This window comes from Mirounga angustirostris, unplaced genomic scaffold, assembly GCF_029215605.1.
Source record: "Mirounga angustirostris isolate CCGP_5_RB_7025 unplaced genomic scaffold, mMirAng1.0.hap1 SCAF_1, whole genome shotgun sequence".
Lineage (NCBI taxonomy): Eukaryota > Metazoa > Chordata > Mammalia > Carnivora > Phocidae > Mirounga > Mirounga angustirostris.
In genome coordinates, this window is record NW_026991709.1 from 77,857,266 (window position 1) to 77,885,248 (window position 27,983).

A 27,983-nucleotide genomic window follows, 5' to 3' on the forward strand; every position below is an offset into this window, starting at 1 on the left:
GCATCTGCCTTTGGCTCAGGTCATGGTCCCAGGGTCCTGGGATCAAGCTCCGCATCGGGCTCCCTGCTCAGTGGGAAGCCTGCTTCTCCCTCTCCCTCTCCCACTCCCCCTGCTTGTGTTCCCTCTCTCTCTGTCAAATAAATAAATAAAAATCTTTAAAAAATAAAAAGTTTAAAAATTTTAAAATTAAAAAAAAAAAAGAAAGCCTAAGTAATCAATCTACACAATACATGCAGTTTGTGATCTTGAAAAAATATGACAGGAGGTAAAGGTAGTAAGCATATCCGCTGCATAGTGCTTTCACATTGTTGAAACAACAGGCTCTGGATAAAGCCTGAATTGGAAGGAATTTGTCACAGGCCCCCAAATCAAAGATGTATAATCCATCATGGCTACTAAATTGCTATGACAAATCTCCTCAGCTACACAAGGTAGAGACTTTAACTAGTTACATCTCCCTGATTTCTTTGGATGTCGAAACCAAGTGTAATTCAGTCATCTTATGAATCCCTTAAAGCAATTCCTATTTCACTTAAATATGAAATACCCAATATAAAACAAAGGAATAAGGTAGTTAATGAAACTTGGTCCAGGTGTCCTTAGATAATGATCTTTATATCTGTTTACTGTTTCTTCATTTGTAAAATGAAATATACTTCTCAGCAGTATATAAAAAAATAAGGTCCTAGAGAGTTCTCAAATAATGAAACACCTAGCTCTAATTGCTAAATTAACTATTGACCTCTATTTTTAAAACCTAATATACATTCCTTTGTTTTCTAGAAGCAACATATAGTTCCTAATTTACATCATCAACCTATTCGATTCCTGATCTGCAAGAATCCCTTCTGCTTTATCCAAAATTCCAAACATGGAATTAATCTATTTGATGAGACTCTCCCACCTCTGTTATCATGATGGAATTTAGGCCTTCACTTCATAGATTTCTTTATCCTGTAACATTCTCTAAGAAGTCTGGGAGGGAAGCAAAGAGTCCACTGTTCACATGTGGTTGCTATTTCTGAAATGGGGGCTGATTCTTGCACCACAGACCTCGACAACATTACACAAGACCTGCTTACTCCAGGCTGAGTTATCTAAGCGTGTCCTTCAAGCAGATTAAGCAGCCTGAATTACAGACTGCGTAACAGCATTCTCTGCTCAAAGAACTGTCCCTCCTTCCCACACTACGGCCCTGTCCTACCCATTTTTCCCCTGAAGGAACCATGTTGGGATGTGGGTGAGAGTTGGGGGCACGAAGCCTTATGTTAGCAGAGCTTTCTACCTCCCTTTTTGCCTAGTCAAGCAGGCCTCCCCTCCGCCTGCCTGGTCTTCAGTGGAGGAATGAGTGAGTTACCCCACCATTCAGTTTAGAGAAGGAACAGGACATGGGCCACTCTGCCCCTTTCCCCCAAGGCTTGGGATTTACCTGACTGCTGGAAGCATACACTCCCTGCTGCTCAAGGTCAGGGATTTTATAGGCATTGTCCCCGAATGGGGAGCTGTCACATGCAGGGGTTATCTGAAGGAAGAAGGAAACTCTGATTCAGGCATGCTGCAGGCGTAAAGCCCATTATACAATCTTGTCTTTATCTCCAGCTTCCTGACTAATGCACTACTTTCAACTAGGTTCTAGATGGTACAAAAGAACAGGAGGCAAAGCAGCAAAGGCAGCTGGGACTGAGGCTCAGGGGCCAAGGCGGAGGCTAAGTTCAGTCTCCATTAGTCTCCTCAGGCCCCGACATATCACCTACTCTAACCACACTGATGGCACCCTACGTGCAAGTGCGCACGGGACCTCGTGCTTTTCGTTCCTCCTCAGACTACCTTCCCAAACCCTTACCTGGCCCTGCCCTGACCCCCAGCCTTCTCCGATGGTAGCCAACTTCAGGGATCTCTTCATTCTCTGTGCATTATCTCTTCCAAGCTTTTGGTCTTTGACACTCTGTAATTACAAAGGCATTTTTAAGTATAAGACATACCTCTAGGAGGGTCTAAGTTCCTTCATTGACGAGAGCTGAGTGCCCTTCATCTCCATGGCCTCATTCTTTGGCGCAGGTTACCTAATGTTTATTGAAAACTTACTATTCACCAGGCATGAAACTAAGGGTATTATACATTATCTCGTTTAATGAATAGATACAAGAAGTGGATACCGTTATTCTCTAGAAGGAACAGGATCTATGCTCAAAAAGGCTCACCCTTCTAAGCGCATCTTGCCATCTCTGGTATAACTATAGGGATTCTTGTAGAGGTGAGGCAGAAGAGCAGACAGGGACAGGAAGTGAGAACCAGGGGGCCAAGTTTAGCTCAAAACCATGGGTTCTGCCCTCACTACCTTGATGTTCAGCAATATAGCCCCTGGGTTTAAGGAGAAAAAGAATTCTCACTTTAAAAAAAAAAAGAAGAAGAAGAAGATGGAGAAAATAAAAGTCCATATGTCATTGCTCCACGAAAGGCCTCATTGCTCAAAGTGAGCAAGTCTCCCCCCATCCCCAATCCTTGCTCTGAAAACAAGAGGCCTGGATGACTGTGGCTGTGTCACTAAATTCATAACAAGCACGAAGACTGCTAGAACTGGAAGGCCCAGACCAGACCCGCTCAAATATAGCTGGAAGCTTTCTAGTAACTCCAACCGTGCATGGGGGATGAGCTGCTCAGAGAAGTGAGTCACTTACTGGAATCTGTGCTGCCTGCATTACTCAGCTGATATTAATACACCCACTTGTTCATTAAAGTTTAATTGGAGTTCATGTAAATTGGTTTCACCGGATACGTAATCAAAGCAAAGTGTTTGTGTATGACCTGTTCCCATACAAAGCTAGAAAGCGCCCCTTCCCTCCAGCATCTCCGCACATCCACTGGCTACTCTTCTAACTCAGTTAACACAGTAAGTTAGTCCAAGAGGGGGGTAACAGTGATCTTGAAGGAGGAGGGGGGAAAGCTGTCCAGACAAACACAAAACTAGAGTAAATGAAAAATGCTCAGTGAGGCACAGCCGTTGTTTCCCTAACTCATCAGCAGCAGCCTGACCTCGGACAGGACTCAAATTCCTACTCCCATATAGGATCTTATTCCTGCCTGGGGTTCGTTACCAAAGCTACAGGGCTCCTTCATTTCCCTGGGCACCTGTCTTCCAGGCATACGTCTTTATTTTTAAAATGGGTGGATAAGGAAATTAACCATCATTCAACATAATCACACATTTCTCTTGTACTGACAAGCAAACCATGAACACAATCCCAAACGCCTATTTATATAATCAGGGCTGTCAGTACTCTGTTATTTCTTATCGGATATCTCCTAATCAACATTTCTGGAAGTATAAAATTTTAAAGCTCCTGAAAAGATTGTGCATGGTTTGGGGAGGGGGCGGGGACAGATTTCCAGTTTGGGAGCCCTGGGTGTTACCAAGTTTTCCTTAGGCATGGTCACCATTGTTAAGGAAGCATGACTTCTGGGCCCTAAACAAATCAAAATGAGTTAAAAACTCGACCCTCACTATTTGATTCACTGAAGCAACCCTCAGGGATTGTAGATTGAAAAACAATCTACTTACTTTTTAACAGGTTTAACTGAGATACCATTCACAAGCCATACCATTCACCCATTTAAAATCTGTAATTCAGTTTTAGTATACATATTCACAGAGTTGTACAATGATTACCACAACGTAATGTAAGAACATTTTTTATTGCCCCAAAAAGAAATTCATACTCATTAGAAGTCTCTCCCTATGCCCCATGCCACCCCTGCTGACAAACACTCATCTACTTTCTGTCTCTATAAACCCTATGGATTAGCCTATTATGGACATTTCATATAACTGGGATCGTATAATATGTGGTCTTCGGTAACTGGTAAATGGTCTTTTACTTACCATAATGTTTTCAAGATTCATTCATCTGATAGTTTATGTATCAGGACTTCACTCCTTTTTATCACTGAATAATATTCTGTTTTACAGACAAACTACATTTCGCTTATCCATTCAGCAATCTACCTTCTAAAACTAAAACAGACCCCCATCTACATCAGAATAGCGAATTACTTAGCACTCCGTTTGACAGGTCATCTTCTCATTCTCTCAATGACCCACTCAAGATTATCCCTTCACACATGTCAAGAAAATGACCCCCTGGAAGGAACTTCTTAAATGTGGCAGGAGTTGGCAGAGCCTTGTAGCATAAGCCATTCTGCATGGAAAACTCATCAGGACCACCCACCTGTGCACTGTTTCACTGTTCGGGAGGTGTTCTCACTGACATGATACAGCTAGATTGTGGCTCCCTCAGGAAGGAGCTACCTGTATCTCTTGACTTCCCCGAGACTCCAAGCAAAGCATGGAATGTACTAAGGCGCAAGACTCATGACTGTCTCTCTTGCAAGAAAAACCACCTTTTTCAGCTTCTTCAGATATGACCCCACTACATAGTAATAAGCACCTACTATGTGCCAGGCACACTCATGGTGATTAATAAGATATGACACCTGCTTTCCAGGAGTTCAGAATCTAGCAGAAAAGACCAACACACAAAGGACAGATTCATGACAGATTAAACAGAATTAAAGGTGGGAGAGAAACTCAGAGAAGGAAACCTTCGGCTTGTTCTGTCTCACTTGCTGTGCTAGTGATTTCACTGCTAACCTTGTGGGAGCTAATTATTATATGACAAGCTGGGGTATAAATCAGAGCCAATTTCAGCACCCCCATCAGTAACATTACCGGATCAGATTCCTAGACTTAGGAAACCATCAGCGATGGGAAGTAAACAGAGTCATCTGTCCAAACCGAAACTTTCTGCCTTCTTCTTAAGTGGCCAAGACACTCTCAGGAAGCTGGCAACTCACTCAGAAGTTGCCATCTAAGAAACCATGTAGTGTGCAGCAAAGTAGTAGGTTTCCAAAATACATGTACTCTAACCCATACTCCAATACATGAGGCTAATAATACAGCCCTGGACTTATTTGTTGCCATGTGTCTGAGGGATACAAGGACATTTGCCAAAGAAAACTCAGTCCTTCCCACCTCCCAAGTAAGGGTCGCACTGACTCCGAGTCTTTACGAAACTCAAGACCATCTTCCATTACTCTGTTCTGTATTCAGAGAACACACTCGAGCTTCCAGATAAAGGCACCTCCCAATCAAAACTAAAAGTCCAACTCATGCTTCTATTTTTTGGAGTGTAGACTGGTTGACCCCTTTTGGATCCAACTCATGGAACAGATTAGGTTTTCAAGTAAACCAAATACAACTGATCTACTTAATGAAAGTTTTCTTCACTTAAAACTTCTACCAGCATGAAACCCTCTGGAATATACTGATCGAGTTTGCACATCAGTATAAGTATTCCTCTTTAAATTCCCACAGCAAGTTCTCACATCCTGTTTCCTAATTAACTCATGCAAAAGAAGACTTCTACCTTCACCTCTCCTGTTCATTAAAGCAAGTTTCAAGAAATACTTTAACATTTGATTTCTGAAAAGCACATGCTGGTTTATAAGAAATCCTAGAGATTCATTGCTATTTATACTTGGGGAGAAACAAGTCATAACAAATCATAGTTAACTTTTTAACCAAAAGAAAAAAGAAAAAGAAAGGCAATTTTTTTTAGATTTATTACATCTCTATCTGACCTGGGTAGTGCTGGGTAAGAATGACCTCATTACACTCAAATCAGGGTGGTGAAGCAGAAAGCACCCCAGAGTTAGAGATTCGGGGTTTGCATCCACCATTGCTTTACGATAACTCACTCCATCTCTCTGAACCTTGGCTACATCATCTCTAAAAGAAAAACAATAAGCTCTGCCTTGCCTACTTCATAGGGATGCCATAAGATGCGCATAAGAAAATGTGTTTTCAATGGCTTTGAGAACTACAAAGCTCCACATACAATGTAAGGTATTATCTTAGCGCCCTTTCCTATAAAGACATTTTTAAATGACATGAACAAACACTTTTGCCTTTCTGTTTCTATTTTGAATAAGCCAAAGAAACACCCCCAAAATTAACCCTACCAATTCCTGGAAGCTTCACACACGCACGCACGCACGCACGCACGCACACATGCACCCTTTGTAAGAGAAAGTGCTGCTTAGAACAACAAGCCCAAGAAAGCACAAATCCTGAAGAATCTTCTGCCTTAGAGATATCCTCAGTAGCATGACTTTAACATTAAGTGTCTTTCAGTATCTTCTGAAGGTGGGCAAAATATATTAAGAGTGTATCACCTTCCAGGGGCACCTGGGTGGCTCAGTCAGTTAAGCTTCTGGCTATGGCTCAGGTCACGGTCTCAGGGTCCTGGGATGGAGCCCCATGTCTGGCTTCCCCTCCTCAGCTTCTCCTCCCCACTCATGCTCTCTCTCTCTCTCTCTCTCTGTCTCTCTCAAATAAATAAATAAAAATCTTTTTTAAAAAAAACGTATATCGCCTTTCAAAAAGTGGTACACAAAACTCCCACTCACCTCCTTCGGGTGCAGGAGAAATGGTCTCAGGAAGAGCAGCCGCAATATATCGACGCTTTCTACAGAGAAGGAACATGGGGGACAGCTCTGAGGACAGGAGCCAGGCACATGCAGATTGAGGGAGGCCAGAACCTGTCTGTATGACATGGGGAAAACAGCGCCTACCAGCCATCCTTTACCAGCAAAGGGACCCTTGGTAGCTCCATGGCAACTCTCCAGGAAGCAGCTAATCAAGGGCGTGGACGCATTCCACTCCCACGCACACTCTGCCATCTGAAGTTTACCCTCCCAACTACCATGTGCAGATAAGCAAAGGTCAAGGGCGGAGAAGCCAAGAACTTGTCCAAGGTCATTAGTGGCCACGCAAGTGCAACTCCTATGTCCCAGGCTACACTGGTTCCCTGTCCTTGAGTAAAGGTCCGGGGTCCTAAAACAGTCCTGAACTGTTCACTCTGCCCCTGTCTCTTTCACCACTGCAGTGTGATGGGATCGCAAGAGCTAACACTTGCATAGAATTATGTGTATTTAATAATAAGACTTAACACTTACAGAGGGCTTGCTATGCCATGCACTGTTCTGCATGCATTACGTTCACTCTTTGACTTATTTTTTAACTTATTTGACCCTTGCGCGGACCCTGTGAGCTAAGTCCCTATTACAGACGAGGAAATTGGAGCACAAAGAGAGGAAGCCATTTGCCCAAGGTCATACAATATGGTGTGGCGTGGAATGACAGATTTAAGCCCAGGCGATCCGTCTGGGCGGCCGTTCCATCCAGTACATCACACTGCCTCTTCGTGGGCACTCCCAACGCTGGCTGAACACCCACCATGAACTGGACACCTTCGGAGACTCTCCCATACATTTTCTAATTTATTCTCACAATGTCACTGGGAGAGAGATTTTATCATCCCTAACTCAGAGGAAGACCCTGAGACTCCAAGAGGTCATTTAACCAACATTTTTACAAACACTAAGAAACACACAAGGATTTGTCCAGTTTCAAGTTCAGTGCTCTTTATGGACATCTAGGTTCTACACCAGCCCTGACATCAAGAAACTCCACAGCCCTCTACTCACCATTAGCATGGTCTACCTACCTGTTCATTCATTTCTTGCCAAGCGGTGCAATAGAAAGAACCTGGATAGAGGAGACAGGAGAACCAGAGAGGTTCCAACACTTGCTAGCTGTGTGACTTGGATAAATTACCTAGCCTCTCTGAGCCTCAGTTTCCTCATCTAACCAATGAAAACAATGCTAATAGTGCCTGCCATCATCTCATGAAATTGTTATAAAAATTAAATGAGATGAGGCACTTAAAACACTAGAACAATGAGGGGTACATAATTAAGTGCTCAACAAAAATTAATCCAATAAATAACTGAAGGAAACATTAAGATTAAATGGGACAATCTGAGAAAAATTCCACCTTCAGTTCCTGTCATATAACAGCTGCTCAAAGACAAAAAACGCCATTCATTTATTGTTAATATCCTAATAGCCTAAATATGTCCCGAGTCTCACAACCCTATAGCCACACAGCACCTTGCACACTTGGGATGTTCAGAGGCAATGATTATATGCTCTTTCTCTGAACTAGGAAGGAAAGAAAATCTACGATTATCTAAGATGCTTCTCTGAAAGTTTGGGAGCTTCAGGTACCCGTTCTCACCCCAAATTTTATCTTCAGTTTAAAAATTATTAGCCATAATTGAAGCCTAAGACATGCTAAGAAGCCACAATTTAATGTTATAATTTATTTCTGATACATTCCACAACAAATAAAGAAAAATGATTTCCCAGTCTCCACGCTTTTATTTTTTTATTTTTATTTTTTTAAGATTTTATTTATTTATTTGAGAGAGAGAGAGAATGAGAGACAGAGAGCATGAGAGGGAGGAGGGTCACAGGGAGAAGCAGACCCCCTGCAGAGCAGGGAGCCTGATGCGGGACTTGATCCTGGGACTCCAGGATCATGACCTGAGCCGAAGGCAGTCGCTTAACCAACTGAGCCACCCAGGTGCCCTCCACGCTTTTAAATCGTATCTCTGTCTTCTCTACAAAGACTGCCAAGTTACTTATAAAATCATTTATTTTGTACCAGGTCCTTCACAGATGGTAATCCCAAGTGCTTTCCTGAGTTAGTCACTAGTGAGAGAAAGAGAGAATGGGAGAGACAGGGATTGTAAATGCAAGCAATGGAAGACATTTGTTATCAAGAGAAAATTCACACGGCAGAATTGCTTTAACCAGGACATCAAAGGAAAAACAGCTGCAAGCATACATCATTAAATCTGGGGGAAAATTTGCCTGTGTGTACAGATGTGTGTGTGAACAGGTGTGTATATGAATGGGTGTGTGTGTATGTTGTGCACGTGTGCAGGTGTGTGCACATACAGATGTGTGTGGGCAGGTGCATGTATGTGCAGATGTGTGTGTGTGTGTGTGCAGGTGGGTGCATGTATGGACGTGTGTGTGTCTTTAGAGATGTACACACGCACACATGTGCACATATGGAAAAGAGCTGGAATGAAACCACCCCCCACAGGGCAGGAGAAAGAGCACCCACACGAGGATGTTTGGGCAACAGTGCGAAGGGTTACAATGCTGAGCCGCGCCTGAGGGCTGAAAGACTGGGTTTCACAGCTGGGCTCTGCCATTCAACTGCCTCATCTGGAACAGGGCATTTCAGCTCTTCTATTCTCAGAATGGAGCCCTCCCAGGACTGGTGTGAGACGTGAGCAACGAAAGAGCCCTGAGAGCGATTTAGAAACCTACGTGAACACAAACGGGCACTTATGCCCGTTTATTCCAATGCCAAGGAGAGTGACTTTTTGAGCCAATGAGCCTCACAAGTGGAGTCTATTCCTATCACAGGCTGCTTTCAGCAAAGGAAGAAGGGATGCGGACAATGTTCCAAAGACACAATGCTTTTTAATTCTGTATTATTTCCAAAACAAAAAAGCAAAATCTCCCCCATCCTTTTGTTTTTCCAAATAAAAATAAATTATAACCCTAACTTGATAATAAATGCAGGCTGGAGCTGTCCTTAAGTAAAAGCTTTTGATAACAAATTGCCTGCACTAACTGCTATTTTATTGCTGAATTTTTTATTGTTGCTTAAGCACAGCAATTATGCTAATAAGCCTGGGAGGATGGTACATCGAGTATTGAATCTGACAGATAAAATACTCAATAAAATGCTAATCTCACCTGAAAATTGGAATCAGACAGCCTTATTAGTATTTATGGATATGGCATCTTAAACGTGTTTTTTTTAAAGATGAATATATATGAAATCAATGTTGTCTCCTAATACAGCCTGCCATGTCTAGGCTTTTTTGTGCTTTAAAGTCAAGGTGACAATTACTTATTGCCTCAGCTTTGCTTCTTGACAGAGAAACGAGAACTTACTGGTCATCTCAGCCACATCAAGAACCAGGCGATAAAATCTTTTTCTTCCTTTACCCACCTCCCTCCCTCCCTCTCTGCCCACCCCACCTAATCCCCCCAAAACAGGGAAGATACGAACTGTGTCGGAGAGAGAAGAGAAGGCAGATTTGACAGCAACAAGAACCATTTGTCAAACCATCTGGCTCCTCCCCACACCTGACAGGAGGGAAGAGTGATGCCTCAGAAAGAGCAGGGACTGGAGCATCCAGAGAACCAACTTCTCGTCTTCGTTTTTGCCATTTCCTCAATGAGGGGCCTTGCCGGGCCTCGGTTTCTTAAACAGGGACCTTCTGGAGCCCAACAATCAAGTCTCTATACCTTGTTTTACATAAAAAAGGGGAGACCAAAGCCCCTGTGTCTAGAAGAACTGAGTATCATTAGCCAAGGTAGAGATAAGGCAGGTGGGAACCTGAAATCCTTGACCTTGTGCTTTGATGTACATTGTCCCCTCTTACCTTGTATCCCCAATATATATTTGAAATGGTCTAGGTTTAAATTCAGAGACCTCAGGTGCCAAATATAAAAAGACTGGACTGTTTACCAACTGTCCTTGGGAATTTAACTGGTTTTCTTTTTTTACTCTACGTGGGAGCAAAGAAGAGAAGTCAGCTGCCTGTCTTAAGTGCAGACATCTAAATACTGCGATATTATTTACCAAAAAAAAAAAAAGTCCTCTGTCCCTTGATTTCCATATGAACACTCTGAATCAGTAAGAGAGAAAACCCTATTCTATGGGCAAAGCAATTAAGGATCAGAGAGAGTTTTCTCATCCATACATGGGCTTAGGGGTCAGGATGAGCAGTTGTGCCTTCTGACTAATTCCAGCACACGACACGTCCTCTGGGTCACGGGCCCGTTGACTCACCCAAAACGCAAATACCCAAGTAACTAGTCACTGCTGGACAAGCATGGAGGTAAATGGGAACCTCAACACACTCAGCAGTAGCCACACCAGAGAATTCTCCCACCCCTGTCACTGCTTCAAAGAGCTGAAGCCCTTCCAGAAGCTTCTGTCTCCCTCTGGGTAGGTCTGAGGAAGGGACAAGTCAGGCTCACACTGCAGAGTGGAATCTGGCATGCTGTGAAAAACCAGGCAGAGGTCCCAGACCTTGAAAAGTCACTTCCCACTCTCTAAGGCCCCATTTCTGCCTCTGTACCTTTTCAAGACCAAAGACGTCTGTTGGCCACGACCCCGGAAGAGGGGAGAGGAGAGAGAAAATGGGCTCCCAAAACACAAAGAGTTCAACGGAACTTACAAAGGATCTTCATATCCCTTTCTTCACTGAACCCTCATAATGCAGGTGAAGCTAAGCTGTTTCCTTCTTTTGCAGATGAACAAATAAAGGCCTAGGTGTTCAGAAATTCTCCCAAGGTAACACAGGAGCTAGGAGATCCTCCCACCCATAGCTGGGGCTTGGGGGACCGTCGGTAGGGTGGCTGGCCCAGGCAGGGGGGGCACCAAGCAGTCAGCAGATTCTACAGTCATTTACAACCATGTTCCAAGCCTCCCTTGCCCACCCCCACAAAGACAAGCCTGGCCTTCCCTACTCTTGAGAGATACGCACCACCCTGCTGACCAATTCCCCACCTCCCACTACTGTGTCACATGCACAGAAATGGGACCCAAGGCCAGATATCCCTTTACCTTTATTGTACCATGCCCAACACCGCAATTTGCAAAGCACCGCCGCAACAAGTTTATCAAGTAGAAATCATTACCCCCCACTTTACAGGAGGAAAAAGCCAAGGCACTAAGAAGTACTTCCACTTGCCCAGTTCTAGCAGGGCCAACACTCAGACCCAGGCCCCTAGCCCCGACTGCCTTCTTCTTTCGACTTGCTTCTGATGCCCCTGATTCGTTGGGGCCACCATGTCTTTAGTAAACAACCAAAGCAGAAGGTCCCCTCCAAACAGAGACATCTCCCAGCAGAGTAACGATTCGAGTCATACTTCGAGGAATAACTTCTGGGAAAGCAGAGGAGGTGATGCTATCAAACAGTGAAACTTAAAACTCCTACTCACGACCTGCCTGGGGTGGGGGGGAGCAGGAAATGGGGCCAAGGTTCTTTCCCTTACAGGCTCCCCCTGCCCATTTCAGTCACTCTCGGTCATTACTGAAATCAGCACTTTAAGCAAATGAATGATGTTTCCTAGCTGTATGGCCTTGGGTAAGTCCCCGACCTCTTTGGTCCTGTTACTGATACACATTCATGCACACACTCACACACACACACACGAGACCATCCCTTCATTTACCTGGAGGGATGGTGACTGCAGAAAGCCCCTATCTTTCTTACCCTGCAAAGCACCGCAGCTACACCCTAGCAGTTCATGGGTTCAGGTAGTGCCCTCCTGCCTCCGCACCCAGTGCCCTGAGCAGACACCTCCACCTCTGCCTCGGGCCTCCAACTGCCCATCCCCCTTCTTCTACTCTGCCCCTCCCACCAGCCCCACTTCTTCATCCTCACCTGCCACTTGCCACGGTCCTGGGTTAGGCCTGGCGTCCTCCACACTGGACAGGTACCCACTCTTCTCTCCATCACCAATCTCAATCTTCCCATCCCCTCCCATCCTAAAGCCATCTTTCTCTAGGTCCACCACAGAGCACATCATCATTCCAGAGAAGCTGGGGGCAGTGATGAGCATCAAGCCTTGGGCCAGATACTGAGACACACAACTGTGGTAGACCTTTTACAAACATTCTCTAATCTTTGTAACTTAGCAGGCAAGGTATTGTTTAACCGAAAATAAAACCCATTTAAACTGGGACTCAAACAGGCTTGGTAACTCAGTGTCACTGAAGTCCTATAAATCATCCTAATAACAATGGCCGTTGGGAGCCCGGCCACGTCTATACAACTTCATTGAGATACTCTATTGTGGAAATGTGTCAGGTGTTCTGCCAGAAGCTTCCCCTAAATAATCTCGGTTCATTTCTCTAAGAACCCTTCCTAATAATTGTTAGTGTCCCATTTCACAGGTGTGGAAACACACAGCATGTCTCCGGCAGATCAGGACCAGAACCAGGGGTCCTCAGTGTGCTCTTTTTCCCTCTCCTCTGCATCGTGCACCTTATTCCACCTAAAGTCCTATCCACGGTGCGGTAAATGTAGAGTTTTCCTGTGCATGAGTCACTGGAAGCAACATTCAGCAGTACATGCAGAGTCTGAACTGCTAGTCAGGGAAAGATGCTTTATAAGCAGCAGTTAAGATCCCACAGTGAGGGTGGGAAGTGGATTTGTCAAGCACACCACGTGAGCACAGCCTGACCCTGGACTGTTCCCAAAGGTCCGAGTCACAAAACGAGGCTGGATTTTCACTCCGTCTCATAAAGGCCGCAAAGTCTTCCTCAAGAAAGTTCATAATCAAAATCAGGAATTCAGAGGTCCTCACATAAGCCACTCCCTCCTCTTCAGAAGGTGAGCTTTTCCAATAGGAGAAAGGTTGATCTTCTAGAACTTGAGGGCTAGGAGAAGAGATTCTGACTTAATCTCTCTGGGAATGTCACCAGCATCTTCACCAGGCCCCACCCATCCTCTGCCTCTAGAGATGCCAGGATGCAGAAGGAGCCCAGGGGAAAGCTGAAGAGTTGCTCATAAAAGCGACATGCCCCAGGGGCCCTTCTAGTTCCTGGGCAACTGTAGTTAGCTTTCCAACCCCTCAGACCTCCTTAGTACTCCAACTCAACACATATTTATGATATTCCTAAAATTGCCAGCCATTGAGCTGGGCTCCAAAGGCAGAGATGCTTGCCCTCTGGAAATCAAAGCTTAGAAGCAGATGCCACTCATTCAAATCCAAGGTGGTCTATAAAAATGTTACTGAAAGTATGAACCAGGGGATAGGGAATATAGGAGCAGGGAGACTGATTCCAAGTGGGAAAGCTGATGTTTCTGATGAGGTAGAATTTGAGCTAAGTATGGAGGGAGGTGCCCAGCAGAGCCAGCCATGCAAGATGGCCCTCCCTATGGGGTGGAGGGCATGAGCCTGAGGTGGATAGGGAGGAGTCAGGGAGCCCGCAGAAAGGTAGCCAGAAGCCAGAATGGGTGGGGCCCCGCAGAAGGATGTCACTTATGTTAAGGACATGGGGAGGCCAGAACAACACATGGCAAGTCTCATGACAGAGCCTCTGAGCTCACTGCACTCAGGGCAGCCCACCAAAATAAAACCTACTCCTCCATAAGCCTAAGGAACGTGCATAGTATGCAAGCCAACCTATCACCCTGCATACAGGACAGAAAACTACATAAGACATGGACCACTCCTGCCCCAACGTGGCCTCTTGAGGCTGGACAACGGTATCACAACCTCCAGTGTAAAAGACAAGGAAACAAGCCCAAGAAAGCACATTGGTGGAAACCTGACAATTCGGAGCTGGCCCTCGGTAGCTGGGGCCTGACTCTCCAAAGGCCTGTCGCATAGTCACTAAGACCCAATTTAAGCTAAAGACAAGAAAGAAAGGAAGGCAGCATAGGGAAGTAGATGGCCAGGGAGGGAGGGAAGGAAGGAAGAAAAGAAGGGGAACAGATGGGAAAGGAAGGGAAGGGGAGGTACGAGGGCGGAATGTACAAAGGAAGAAAGAAAGAAAAGTCTCCCGGGGGCCACAGTGAGAAGGGAAAACGGTACAAGGATGATTTCCCTGCTAGTCAGGTAGAAGGATGATTAAATGTAAATCAAATGTGGGACTGCAGCTTCGAGTGACTGTTTTTCTTTTGAAAGTCTGGGTATTTTAGGAAAGAACGAAGAATGTAAACTTTGTAAAAATAACTTTTGAAGTTTTTTTAACCAAAAAATAAATATGTATTTACAGAAATAGAAATCTATGGCGCGGGGAGAACTAGACACATAGCAATTTTAGTGATGGTTACTTCTTGGGAGAGAAAAAAGGATGGGGGAGTGGGACGGGGGTTGGTAAGTTGCAAAAAACGGTCTCAAACTCTCCCTGTCTCTGCATTCTCACCCTTGCAATAAAATTTTGAAGGTTGTCCTATCAAAAAAATGGACTCTTTCCCTACCCATGTTACTAAAATACGTGCATTCGTTCATGGATCCACAAATTCACCCACTGCCTATTTCATAATCCAGCTTATAGGTCTCCATCTTATCCATACTAAATTCAAATGTATTCCTACTGAGTAATGGTACAACATTTATTGAATGCTTAATATATGCAAGGTGTTGTAAGCACTTCCCATGCATTATCTCCTTCAGCCTGCACAGCTTCCTTCCTCAGTCCTATCATCAGCCCCATTTTAGAGAGGAGGAAGCCAAGTCACAGAAATTCAGCAGTTTGCCTAAGGCCAAGTGGCTACTTAGCGGACGACCCTGGATTTAAACCCAGACAATCTGACTCCAAAGCTGGCACTGTCCACACTGCGTCTGGGATGTCACTCTGATCCACCACCAGGTTAACCCAGACACAAAGGGAAATAGCTAAGTGACCCCGTTCTGGCTCCTCGTGAACACAGCTTCCTTTCAAAGCCTCACAAATCACCTGTCTAATAAACCAGTCTAAACTGATACCAGGAATCACAATAGAGTCAGCAGATTGTGGACTCCGGATACCTGTTGTTTTGATAACTGATACCTATTTCCTCATCTCTCACTTCTGGCATTTCTGCTGATTTCCAGGTTTCCTCAGAAGTTCTCCGTAGATCAGTGAGCTGAGCACACTGCTCGCACACGGCCTCCTCCACTGGTGTGGACATCAGTCCCTCCTGAATGATGTTGATTCTACCTTCCCTAGTTTAAAGATCACCCCCCCGCTTGATAGAGATGACAATCAGGCACGCAGCTCCGTTTTCTCTGTCATCTGGGCCATGACATCACCCTACCCAGGTTACAGAATGCTGGGCATCCCCCCAAAAAAAGCTCCCCCTCCTGGAGCCCATTCTAATCCCATCCCTGCCCAGGAGGTAACTGGAAAGGAAAGGCCCTGATTGGCTGCTAATTACATCAGTGCTCCACAGGCCTGATTAAATTCGTAATTAACCGAATGCCACTTTACTTCTACCCCTGACTCCACAGACAAATAAATAAGCACAAAGAGAACAGCATAGGGTGAAGGCAGCAATAAACTATAGCTTCTGGCTCAGGTATGAAAGAGTAACCATTTGCTGGGGTTACCTGTCATTAAGAACGATTTGGTCACCAGGTGGGGACATACAGTTCTCTATATTAAATTAGAGGAATGATTCAAAGGGGACCAGTTTCAGCTGACAAGAGCAAAAAGAAAATCAATTTCAGGTTGCCAGGACAACTAGACTTTTCCTGCAAGAATAAATTTGATACAGCCCTAAAATCTGACAACTAAATGTTTCCTCGCATTACATCACATCCCTAAAACGTGCGTTGAACCAGTGAGATAATCAAGCCTGCTAATTACTTTCTACAACACCCATAAGATACAGGATTGATGGTCTTGGCTCCAGTCTGACTTTCCTCCGGCAGCCCCACTTGCTCTCTTGGTTTTGGAGTGAATGAGGACTGCATGCTTCTTAAAATGAATCTAAAGGCATATCCTTGTCAGTTAGTGCTTGCATCCTGGAAAAAGGAAGGTGAGCAACTTTTTAATACATATCCCCAGTGTTCCCTGTCACACAGTCCCTTGGTGACCCCTTTCAGAGAAGGAGTCCTAAGTCATAGAATTAGATCGAACGCAACGCTGGACCTAAAGGGATAGGGGAGCAATAACGCTTGTTGTATCAGAATGTGAATCCAAAATGAAAAGTGGCGAAGTGACGGCTCAAGGTCAACACAGCTAGCCAACAGCAGTTAGGACTGGAATCCAGCTCCTTTGATAATGGCTTCTGTGCAATTTCCTTAAATAGCTGCCATCATCCTGCTTCTGCTGAAGTTAAGTCCACTTGATCTCCTATTAATCCTCATGAGGCAGTGACCCCAAATGGCCTCATCCCAGGAGTTCAGAGTCCTGACCCCAGATCCAATAATATCTGATGAGATGAGCCTTCTCTGCATTTATGTTCTCAGAAGGCTGAATATCAACTTACCTCCAGGGGCTATTAAAAACAAGGACAGCTAATAAATCACTGGAAAGCACTTTGCAAATGTAAAGTAATACAAAAATGCTAAGCACCAATAATATGAGTGGCCCAGGTGAAGGCAGTTCCCTGAAGAGCATGATGATTTCAAGCGGCCAGGCTGTGCCCATCGTCATCCACCAGCAGATGTGAAGGCCATGCCTCTCTCTCAACCTCACTCTCCTTTCCCTCAAATTCTCAAGCGCGCCTCTAGACACTGTAGTAACTCATCGTGTTGGGATGGATCCGCAGCGACGTCCTCTCTGTCAGTTCGCGTGGTCATAGAATCTTCACTAAGTACGGAGGAACTGTAGAGGAGGTCTGGATCCAGCAGGCATGAAGGCAAATGTCAAGCTGTCCCTAGCTGGTTATAAACCAAATAAACCATGAAAAACAATGAGCCCACTAGAAAGTGCTTGTCAGCAAAGTCAGCCTTGAGAGCCGATTTAGAATCCGGTGAGAGGTCAGGAGAGTACAGGACACACTCAAGGGCTCGGGCGGCAGATGTCAATGGGAGAAAGAGGGGAGGGCAAAGCCCTCCTCCCAGCCACCTGCGTGGTCCTTGGTTCTCACGTGGGACCCACACAAGGTGAGCAGAGAAGGGGAGGAGAGGAAACAGGGGTGAGCAGAGTAAATACAAAATCCAAAGCTGGTGGCAGAGAGACTTGGCTTCTAACCCCGACCCTGCCATTACACATTACGTGACCTTGGACAAGTTACTCAAACCTCACTAAACCTCAGTCTCCTCCTCCATCCAATATAGAGGACACTAGGATCGACCACACAGTCTGGCTTTGGGGATTAAATGAAATGAGGTATGGAAAGCAATGTAGTCAGAGCCTGACACGTAGTACGTGTGCAACAACCATCAGTTATTGTGCTAATTAAGCATGCATGATCTAAAGCTAGAATCCAGCACAAAACAAATGGTAAGACGTTAAGGCATAAAGTCAGAGGTCAAGATCACCGGGACAGAAAAGGAAAGATCTATCCCATAGGTTCTACTTTGTATCTACTAAGGAGTTACATTGGCCCCATTCCCAAATACCTAATTTAGGATGGCATTAGCCCAGGGATGGTGAGGCACCTGCAAACCCCAGAATTGAGTGGAAATCCAACCACTTGGTCAGCACAGAGGTCAGCTCTCTGCATTTGAGCTAAATGCTAAAATTCTAGGATTCTGGGTATTCAATGTGGCTGCAAGATCCTCATCACAAAACAAGGAACTAGTTTTCATGGGAGGAAAATGTTCCCTCCAGTCCCGGTTCATTTAACACACTTTAACACACATGGACATAGTACCTGCTCCTACAGAGGTAAAGCAAGGCACAATAACCAAGAAACTACAGACCAAGCCCCATTAGGTCAAGCACAGCTAAAGAGGCATGAGACTTCAGAGAAGGGAAAGAAAAGAAAATTTACTGAGCTCCTACTTGGCGAAGATGCATTAGAAAAATGACGAGAGAAGAGAGAATCAAGGAAGACTTCCTGAGCAAAGCCCCTTTTGAGCTGACACCACGCTGGGGCACACAGACTCTGGGGCCACACCCACTTCTCCAGCAGGATCCTGACAATGCAGCACTGCTGGGGGGGCACCCAGAAGCCCCAGGGCCAGTGGCCACTCTCGCCTCCAGGTTCTGGTTCACAACACGGTACCTACCCACCATACCATGACTGGGGGTGAATCTAGGGAATGAATACTAAGCTGAGATTAAGGCAGCGTTCAGTTTCATCTGCTTCATCTCCACAGGCAAAGCTCAAGCAGACATAAAGAAGAGACAAAGAGGGGATTGAGAAGAAAATATGGATGTTGTGGTAAGGCAGGGTGAGAGAGTAAAGGCTGTGGACTCATGTTATGAAGAGGAAGAGAATTGGAAGACAAGAGAAAAGAGTAGGAGGAAGGAAATTGCTGTGTTTGGGGCTTGTTGTGTTTATTTCTTTAAGCATACTTCTGTCCAGTCATTTTGTAAAAACCCTACTTCTGTGAAGTCCTTCGAATGTTAGTTCAAGAGGACTTTGTTTTGGTCACTGACCAGCACCACGAAGCATTCCTGGAATATAGTAGGTGCTCAATAAATATTTACTGATTGAATGAATAATGCCCAGCTAGAGTAGGTCGCTGTTCCTGAGAAGAAAGAGGCTTTTACAGTCACCAGGAAAAAGAGCAAGACTGTTCATATTTGAGTGTACTCACTTAAATAACATGGAATAACACAGGTGCAAACAGAGTTCATGGTTCCTGGTGCAGTCACCATATATTCACCAAATATAAATCAGACTGACCCACACTCTAGGACAAAGGAAAGGGAGGCCATTCCCTGGATACAACACCAACAGAAAAAGGAGGGGTGCTCGGTAAAAAGAGAAAGGGTATCTGGGAAAAGGCAGTCTCCCCAGGCAAATGATGTTTACTCTGAATCTGATGCTCCAAAGCCAGGAAGGGCCCTGGCCATCCCACTGCCTAGTTTGGAGAAAGGTGCCAATTTCAACCTCTTGAGAACAGAGGTGACTACAGACTCTTTAGAAGAAGTAGCAGTGGGGGGAGAGGGCAGGATCCAGGAAGGACTGGATTCAAGTCTTAACTGGAAGGCCTACCTATCAATTTTCAGGGTGCTCCTTCAGTCCCTCTCCTAAAGATAACTGGAAGGATTCGCTCGTAGATAGCTCAGAAAGGCAACTTTGTCCATAACGAGGAATACAGTGACTGGGAGATAAAAGTGCTAATTACAAAAGGAGGAAAGGTCAAAATCCACCGTCTCACTCTTCCACAGTGAGGTCTACTGGACATTTCGATAGCCTGCAAGGTCAGCACTTCTTTCCGTGGCTGTACCTAATCTTGAAAGACCATTATTATTTATTACACATGAAGTACTTTCCATCTGCAGAGTGCTTTGGAATCGCTTTTTATTAGTTACTCAGCATTCTTAAATCTAAACACAGCTAAAACCCTAGTGGATGGCAGAAAACCCCTGATTTACTCATCCGTCACACTCAACGGGTCCACACACCGCCTCCCAAAGACTGGACAGGTTGAACAAGAGGCAAAGGAAGCACCAGGAAGGAGACCTCCCATTCAATCGAACACTCAATTTATGGAGGCCACCTGGCACTGGGCTGGGTGTTTGGAGATCAGCAGGAGGAGGTACAGGAAGAAATGCGACACAGCTCTTGACCTCAAGGAATCTACCATCCAAGGCTATTTGAGAGGACCTTTGTGGTGCCTTCCCACGTGAAGATTCTGTGGTTCTAGGAAAGTATAAATAGGTTTCAAACATCATGTGCAGAAACATCATCCGACGTGACTCAAAATTTGAACAATTCTATAGGTATTACTCTAGTCCCAAAAATGGAATTGAAAAGAAAGAATACGGCATGGGCTTACGGCCCCAATTTTCAATTTCCAGAATTGAGATAGGCAGCCCCAAATCAGCTAAGAGGAAATATTAGGACAAATGAGTTCATAATCGAGAGAGAGAGAGAGAGAGGGAGAGAGAGCATGTAGCCAACCCAAGAAACTTACTCTAAGAAGAAAACATAAATTTAAGTTTTCATAAAGCCACTTAATAGATGCATATATTACCATCGATGGAAGTTACAAATAGTTTATGTATATCTCTAAACATTAAAGATTATAGCCTTTGGAGCAACTCTACTCTCTACTATAAAATATCACATAAAATCGTCAAGTACATTTGGACTTATCACCTGGCAAGATTATCAGAGGAGGGACTGTAGGATGAGAAGGAAGATGGGGTATTCGACAAAAAGTTTAAAGTCCTTTCCAATCCTCAGTTTATGATTCACTTCTAGAGATCAGCATCTCACACAAAGCATGATGGCACATATTAAATGTTCAATAATCATGAGTTCTTTGCAGTCTAAAATAAATGAAGTACACAGGCAAGAATGAACAGTCAGAAACCGGAAGTCCTCAATTCTGTTAACCATCATAGTGCCCTACTGGATAATACAGCTGTGAAAGTGAGCTGACTGGCACATCACCCCACTAATCACCGAGCTTGATTCACCAAATACTATGGCTTACACAACTCACTACTAAGTAAATACCATTCTCTGCCATCCTCTGATGGAGGAGGTGAGGACACACACGTGTGTGCATCTATCCTGTTTTACTTGCCAGGCTGAAGCTTCAGAAAAACAAGAAACATGGTGCGGGCACAAGGACACGGGGCAAGTCCTCCCCGTGCCACCTCTTTACCACGTGACACTGGGCAGCCCCTTCTTTCTATTCGAGCATCACTTTGCTCTTAAGTAGAATGAGGGTAACATTCCTTAGCCTGCCACCATCGTGGACCTGTTGTGAGGCTCTGCTGAGTTACGGGACGTGGAAAGGGGTGAGTCCACTGTAAAGCCCTGTGTGAACCTATGTCACATATGACAGTCCCCAACGGGCTAATCGCAGTCAACAAATTATTACTGTTTTGTGATGGGTCTTCCCTGTGGTTTTCTCAAAATCGCACTAAGCATTGATAACCATTAAAATGTATGCTTTTTACCAAAGCAGAAGACACACTGTGGTTGGTTCCCCAAGATCCCCCCTAACTGATGGGTAGAGTCTACCACAGAACCCTGAAACCTGATGCATTCCTCTCAACTCCACTTCCAACCCAGTAAAGCCACCTCATCAGGGTGTGCCGTGTGCTCTTTTCATTCGCACACCCACCTCTGTGGCACCAAAGGGCCCACAGCTAGCTCAGCCAAGATGAATGCCACCCATGGAAAGAAAGGCTGCAGAAGCCCCCATTCCCCAAAACCAAAGACCACCAGGTGGAGGAAGACGGTGAAGGGAGTTGAATGCTGTGCTAAAAAAAATTGTGATATTACAGCGAGCAGGGGTCCGCAGAGCGGGCATCTTGTTTGTGCCCTCTTCTATGGCATGGTCAGAGCTTGGTGCAAGTTGGTGAGCTCGGGATCGCTGGGGATACTCCTCAAGAGAAATATGAGACACGAAGGGCCCATCTGGAAATACGTTACATTCCTGCTTTAAGAGCCAGAAAGAAGAGGCCTTCAAGACCCTTAGGCACTTCACTTTTCAGAAGGAGAAATGAAGGCCCAGAGACCTGAAGCATCTTGACCAGCTCACAGGGCAAGTGCATGGCACGGCTGCCATCAGAACACAGACCTCTTAGCTTCCACCGTCTCTGGAGCAAGGGCTGCCTCATTATCCACTCCAATCCGCCCCTTTCTCCTACTCCCAGCACTCGGTGGCCGTGCAGTGGCCCGCTCCAGCCAAGAGGCCACCGCAGCGTGGCTGGGCAGAGCGGCGCACGGTTCTTCAGCCCCCGAGGGGAGGAAGGCTCCTCCACCATGGCTTCCTCAGCACAATACCCTTCCACAACCACTCAGTGTGCTGGTGAGGCACAGCCTGTGCCAAGGCATCTGAGCCCAAGGGCTGCAATATTTTGTGAAGGAACAAAGAAACCTCCCTTTAACTCAGCAGAGAAAATAATGCCTTGCCTTCAGAAGGGAAACGGGAGAGATCAACTTTGGCCAGAACGCCTTCTGGAAGGAATGGAAAAGTACAAACTTTTGCAACCTAACTGTTGTAGTGGGTTGAAAACCAACTACAGAACCCGTTAAGACAAAGAGCATTTATTAGAATATCACGCCTCGTCTCATAAAGTAAAACTGACGACAGTCTGCGCTCGGGCCAGAATTTTGCATTTCTGTTTCTTCCTAACCTTCTTAATATCCACAACAGGCAAGTGACTCATCCCATGACTGACTGGAAAGCCAACACCTCAGTTTCACATCCCTCGTTCCCTTTCTAAAGGTGTGAGGAAGCTGTGGGGGCTGCCTCCTACGGGTCCTGCTTCTCCCACAGGGAAGGCAGAATTTATAAGAGAAGTAGACTACCAACAAGGCCACTCAGAGGCCGCGTTCACTAAGTGTACACCTGACCCCACAACTTGGTGCTGCACATACCCCAATTCCTCTCCGACAGCAAGAGGGACAAGCGGAAGGGGATGACCGTGAAGATGCAGTAAATGCGTTCATCTCTGCCCCCAGCACAAAGTTATCTGCCAAGTGAAGTCTAATAATGTGTCCAAGGCATATTTAAGGAAATCACAAAGAAAAATTCAAGACCAGGGTTTTATTTTGTCTTTTTAAGTTCAAACCACAGAAAGTATTTGGAAGAATCAGAAACTACTTTCCACAGGGAATTCCACAGAAACTGGAAAATCTTGGGCAAAATTAGAACCAAAGAAAACAGAAATAGCAGAGATCTTGGCGATCACCAAATCCAGCCCTGCCACTTTGACTGAAAAAAACAGGCCAGAGAGAGAGCTTCACAGCTGGATGGCGGTCGAATGGGCTGAGAACCCACATCTGCTGACTCCAAGAATAATTTCTTAGCCCTCATTCCAAGCTAGCATTGACTTGAACACTGACTCCAAATTAAACCTACATGTGACTGAAAAGAAAAGGGAAAATAAACTGTTCTCGGTGGCAGATGCTTGGAACATTGGCTTCTTTCTCAAAATTTCACAGTTCACGTTCTGAAGAAGATGGAAACCAATGGGGTCCCATTTTGTCAGTTGCGAATGCACATTTCTTAGGAATGCATTGTATGTCTGGTATTCTCTCCCAACTCCCTCTCCCTGTGCCTCTTTTGGCCTTATATGGCACTGAGCTCCAATGCCTCGGTCCCAGAACTCAGGCCTTGGGTATGAATGCAATCCGGTTTCTGAGCTGTTTGTCTTTACTGGAAATCTGAAGAATCCATCTAGGAAACATTTACTAAAATGCAAAAGGCAGGGAGAATTGATTCACACCCTGAACTTGGCACAGAGAAAAAGATTCTTCTTTTGCTCACCCAAAGGTTTGCTAACCAGATTCTAGGGAGAAAGTGTCAAGTTTAACAGAGGTACGAGGGTTTCTATCTCAAGAATTATATGTGCGTGTGTGTGTGTGTGTGCACGCACATGTTCACACAGGTGTTGGGCACTGTTCTAACCTAAAAGTTAGAGAGGCAAACTGACACTGGAAAAGCAAGACGCAGCCAGCTAGCCCATCAGAACATGTCCTCGGCACTCATCTTTCTTGATATGACTTAGTTATCTCTTCATGTGGTGTCTGAGTTTCAAACACTTGCAAACTACGTTTCAGAAGCAGAAAATCTCTTTGAAAACAGGGGTAATCTGCAATTGTCATTCCACTAAAACAAAAATGTTTTATCTGTAATTCCAAACAATACTTTTGAAAGGAATTATACAAAGAGAATTCGATGAACACATCCCCCAGACACGTAAAAGAAAAGCAAAGTCAGAGCAGAAAAGGATAGCTTGAGAGGGGGTGAAACCGAGGCCCCAAGAATAGAAATGACTCGCCCCATGGCACACAATCAGTACGATGAAGCACATCTCGATGCGGAGCATGTAAGATCTGGAAAGAAAGTGGAAGGGACCGTCTAAGGGCATTACGACCTCCAAGAACAGAGAGAGAAAACCACCTGTTAACCCTTAACAGTGAGTGCACAACCCTCGCTGTGGCACATGGCCACCCACAAACTAGCTTTGTGATTTTTAAGAGTGCACTTTTCATCTTCTCGGGGAGGACTAAGGAAGGACAGGGACCGCATCCCATACGGCAGGCACACAGTCCTGTTTAGAATCCAACGTCCATCAGTTCTCTGAAGCAGAACGTGAGCAAGTTATTTATCCCTTCAATATCTCTAGCAATTCATCTGCAAACTGGACATAACCATGTCTACCTTATGGGGTACTTGAAAAGATGAAATAGGCTTTTTACAAAGTGTCGCCCTAGTGGTGTTTGACATCTAAGTAATAAATGGCACCTCTTAATAGTATATCCGTTCATAATTCCCACTACAAGAACCATGAGTGATTTGGTGTAATGGTAAAGGTCAAGGAGCCTCTGGTTCAAGTCCTCGCACTTCGTCTCATCCAAACTATGAACTATGAACCTAATTGTGGAGTCTCCTCTGCCCTGTCGTGGTTGAGATCTTAGCTGGGAAAAGTTCTTTAGAAACGGTCTTGCAATGTAAAAATGGAAAGTATAATCATAAAGGTCAGAACCTTCTTTGGATTGGGGCGCCTGGGTGGCTCAGTCGTTAAGCGTCTGCCTTCGGCTCAGATCATGATCCCAGGGGTCCTGGGATCGAGCCCCGCATCGGGCTCCCTGCTCGGCGGGAAACCTGCTTCTCCCTCTCCCACTCCCCCTGCTTGTGTTCCCTCTCTTTCGCTGTGTCTCTGTCAAATAAATAAACAAAATCTTAAAAAAAGAAAAAGAACCTTCTTTGGGGATTAACAGAGTGTCATGTGAATGTAGGTGCCGCATAAATATCAGTGGAGGAATGAAAGATAGCCCATGCTCGACTTTCCTCGCGAAAAGCAAATACAGGGGCGCCTGGGCGCCCCCTCTCAAGCTATCATGGCTCAGGTCATGATCTCAGGGTCGTGAGATTAAGCCCTGCATTGGGCTCTGTGCTCAGCATGGAGTCTGCTTGGGATTCTCTCTCTCCCTGTTCTTCTGTCTCTCCCTCTCGTTTTCTCTCTCTCTCTCAAATAAATAAATAAATCTTTTTTAAAAAGTTACCTTAAAAAATAGCTTGACTGCCATGCTACTCCTTTCATAAATGTTCCTGAGATAGAGGCTGTAGGCCCAGAACGCCCCCATGGTAGCAAGGATTCCTGCAAACTGCCACTCAGCACAGAGTGATGAATAACAATGAAGTGCCAGCCAGGGGGTGCCCTGACTCACAAGCCAGGCATGGGCCCCTGAGGAGGCCTGGGGAAGAGTCACCCAAAGTGACCACGCTAAAAGGCCTTCATTACATAGAATGTCATAGCCAGTGTGAGGAAACAGCCAAGGCCACGTATCCCTCTGGGCCTCTCTTCCTCGTCTACACAGGTGCCGCTTCCTCAACCTTGAGAGATGTCCGGGGGGTGGGCAGAAAGCTTAAAGAAGGCAGTACCGTGGTCTTAGGTGCTGCAGTCTTGACTCACCTCCTAGACAGTGGTTTTCAAAGTCGGTTCCCCAGAGGCACAGAATTCTGGAAAGCTACGTTGGCCCAGGTGGAAGCTTATTGGATCCTCCACATGTAACCACAGCACCAGCATACAACTGCGCTTCGGTTATCTCTTATCCTGGGATTTCACATCACATGTCATGAGGGGTTTGAAATAGGATTCCACAAAGGAGCAAGGTCTGAAAACACCAAAGCCCAAAGAGCCTGCTGTCGAAAGTCATAAAGCCAGTAAATGCCTGGGCCACACAGAGGTTTCCTGGAGGAAGGCCTGGGAATGACAGGCTAATGAGAAACAAGCAGAGAAGGTCAGAAAGCTCCAGAGAGCATGCACTGCTATTAGAGAGATCAACCCAGCCCCCCCAGAAGGCTGGAGATCTCTAGAAGGATTTGAGAAGCAGAAGTGAAGGAAGACGGAAGCCAGACAGAACAAAACATCCCAGGTCGGGAACTTCTTTACTTCTCTCCTCCGTGCTCATCTCTAGGGCTTCACACCCAGTGAACCGCCCCAGGAGAAAGGCCTTCCTGCTTGGGGCCGGGACCCAGAAGGAGAGGGGCAAAGCTGGACAGAGGGCAGCACACACTTTCATTCTTTCTCTGACGATGCATACGGTGTGATGGCACCTCGGGGCAGGGGGGCGGCGGGGGGAAGCCCTCTGAGATGACAATGGCCTTGAGCTTTTCATTCCTCCATCTTTGCACAGGCCAAATAGGGATAAGGGATCCACATCAACCCAAGAGCTGTCTGGCAACAGCACAGGGAGGGCCCTCCAATCTGCTTAGTAACAGCAATAGAAAGTGCTAAATAAGTGAGTCAAGAAATATTTCTGGAAGAGCTATTCAACTGGAATGCTTGGAGAGCCACCCGCATTGCAATAACTCGATCTGTCCTCATCTTTTAGCACACGCACGAGCCCGGCTTGAAAAAGGGACTTCACAGCTCCAGAGGCAGCCAAATAAATAAATAAACATGCAGAAATCTCTCGGCGGCTTGCTGAAGTTACCAGGGAGAAAGTTATGTTCCCAATAAGGATGTGATTTCATTCTTCTCTCCCTGTCTCATTTCACATCTTTTCCCCAACCACTTTTGGTAGTGAGCAGTTTGTCATGCATCCAAGGGAAGCGACACAGCCCCCTGCGTGGCCGATCCATCTAAAAAACATATCATCTGTCTGGGCGGCAGAAAGCCCAGTTGGAATAAGCAAGTTCTGTGCGTTCAACTAGAAAACACTTCTTGTTCTCACTGTCAAAATAATTCTGTATTAAACTTCTGGGATATGTGACTAATGTGCCTGGAACCTTTTGGAGCGACTGGTTTATTTATTTTAGGGAGGGGAGCACGGCTGCTGGCGGCGGGCGGGGGTGGTGACAGAGAAAGAGGAGGAGGAGGAAGGGAAGAGGGGAGGAATGGGAAACAGGAAGAGGCAGAGGGGGCTGCCCCCGAGAGCTCGAGCGGGAGCCCCTGGAGCCGGCACTGCCAAGCTTTTTCCCCAGAAGCCCAAGAAGGAGTGGGGCCAGTCCAGGAGAGAGAAGAGAAGACAGATAAAGGTTGGCAGTGCATGCTTTCCAGAGTCAAGGTTGCCCAACAGTTCCTCAAAAGACTGGGGAAATGAAAAACTCAAAGCAAAACAAAACACACACACACACACACACACACACACATAGACACACACACACTTCACCAGAGTAATCCGATCACAGCTCCTTCCAAAACCCAGAAAAGCTCCCTACTGCTTACAGGAAAGAGCCCCAAACACAAGAGCGGGACACGTAAAACGTCTATGATTTGATGGAGAAGCCTCACATCCGCGCACCTTCAAGACTCAGCCCGCCATCCCCCATTCCTTGACAGATTCTCATGCCTCTGGTGTTCCCTCCGTCTCGAGGACACATCTCTTCTCCCATGTTTATCCCAGCCTAGCTATCTTTCAAGACCTAGAACACTGCCACCCACAGCAAAGCCTTCCCCAGTGGCAGCCAACAGACACCTTACCCTCAGCAGGCTCGGAACTCC

The 27,983-nt window shown here is 45.6% G+C and overlaps 1 protein-coding gene across 6 annotated transcripts in view; it reads right to left on the reverse strand.

Moving 5' to 3' along the window:
- The window catches only part of LPP (LIM domain containing preferred translocation partner in lipoma), a 666,907-nt gene that overhangs the window by 537,961 nt on the left and 100,963 nt on the right, over window positions 1-27,983 (reverse strand). For 2 of the 6 annotated variants that reach the window (XM_064582145.1, XM_064582180.1), the window contains exon 3: window positions 1,844-1,945. The exons of the other annotated variants lie outside the window; for them this stretch is intronic. The gene's annotated coding sequence lies outside the window, so the exon portion shown is untranslated. The remainder of the gene's footprint in view (window positions 1-1,843; window positions 1,946-27,983) is intronic. 6 annotated transcript variants of the gene reach the window in all.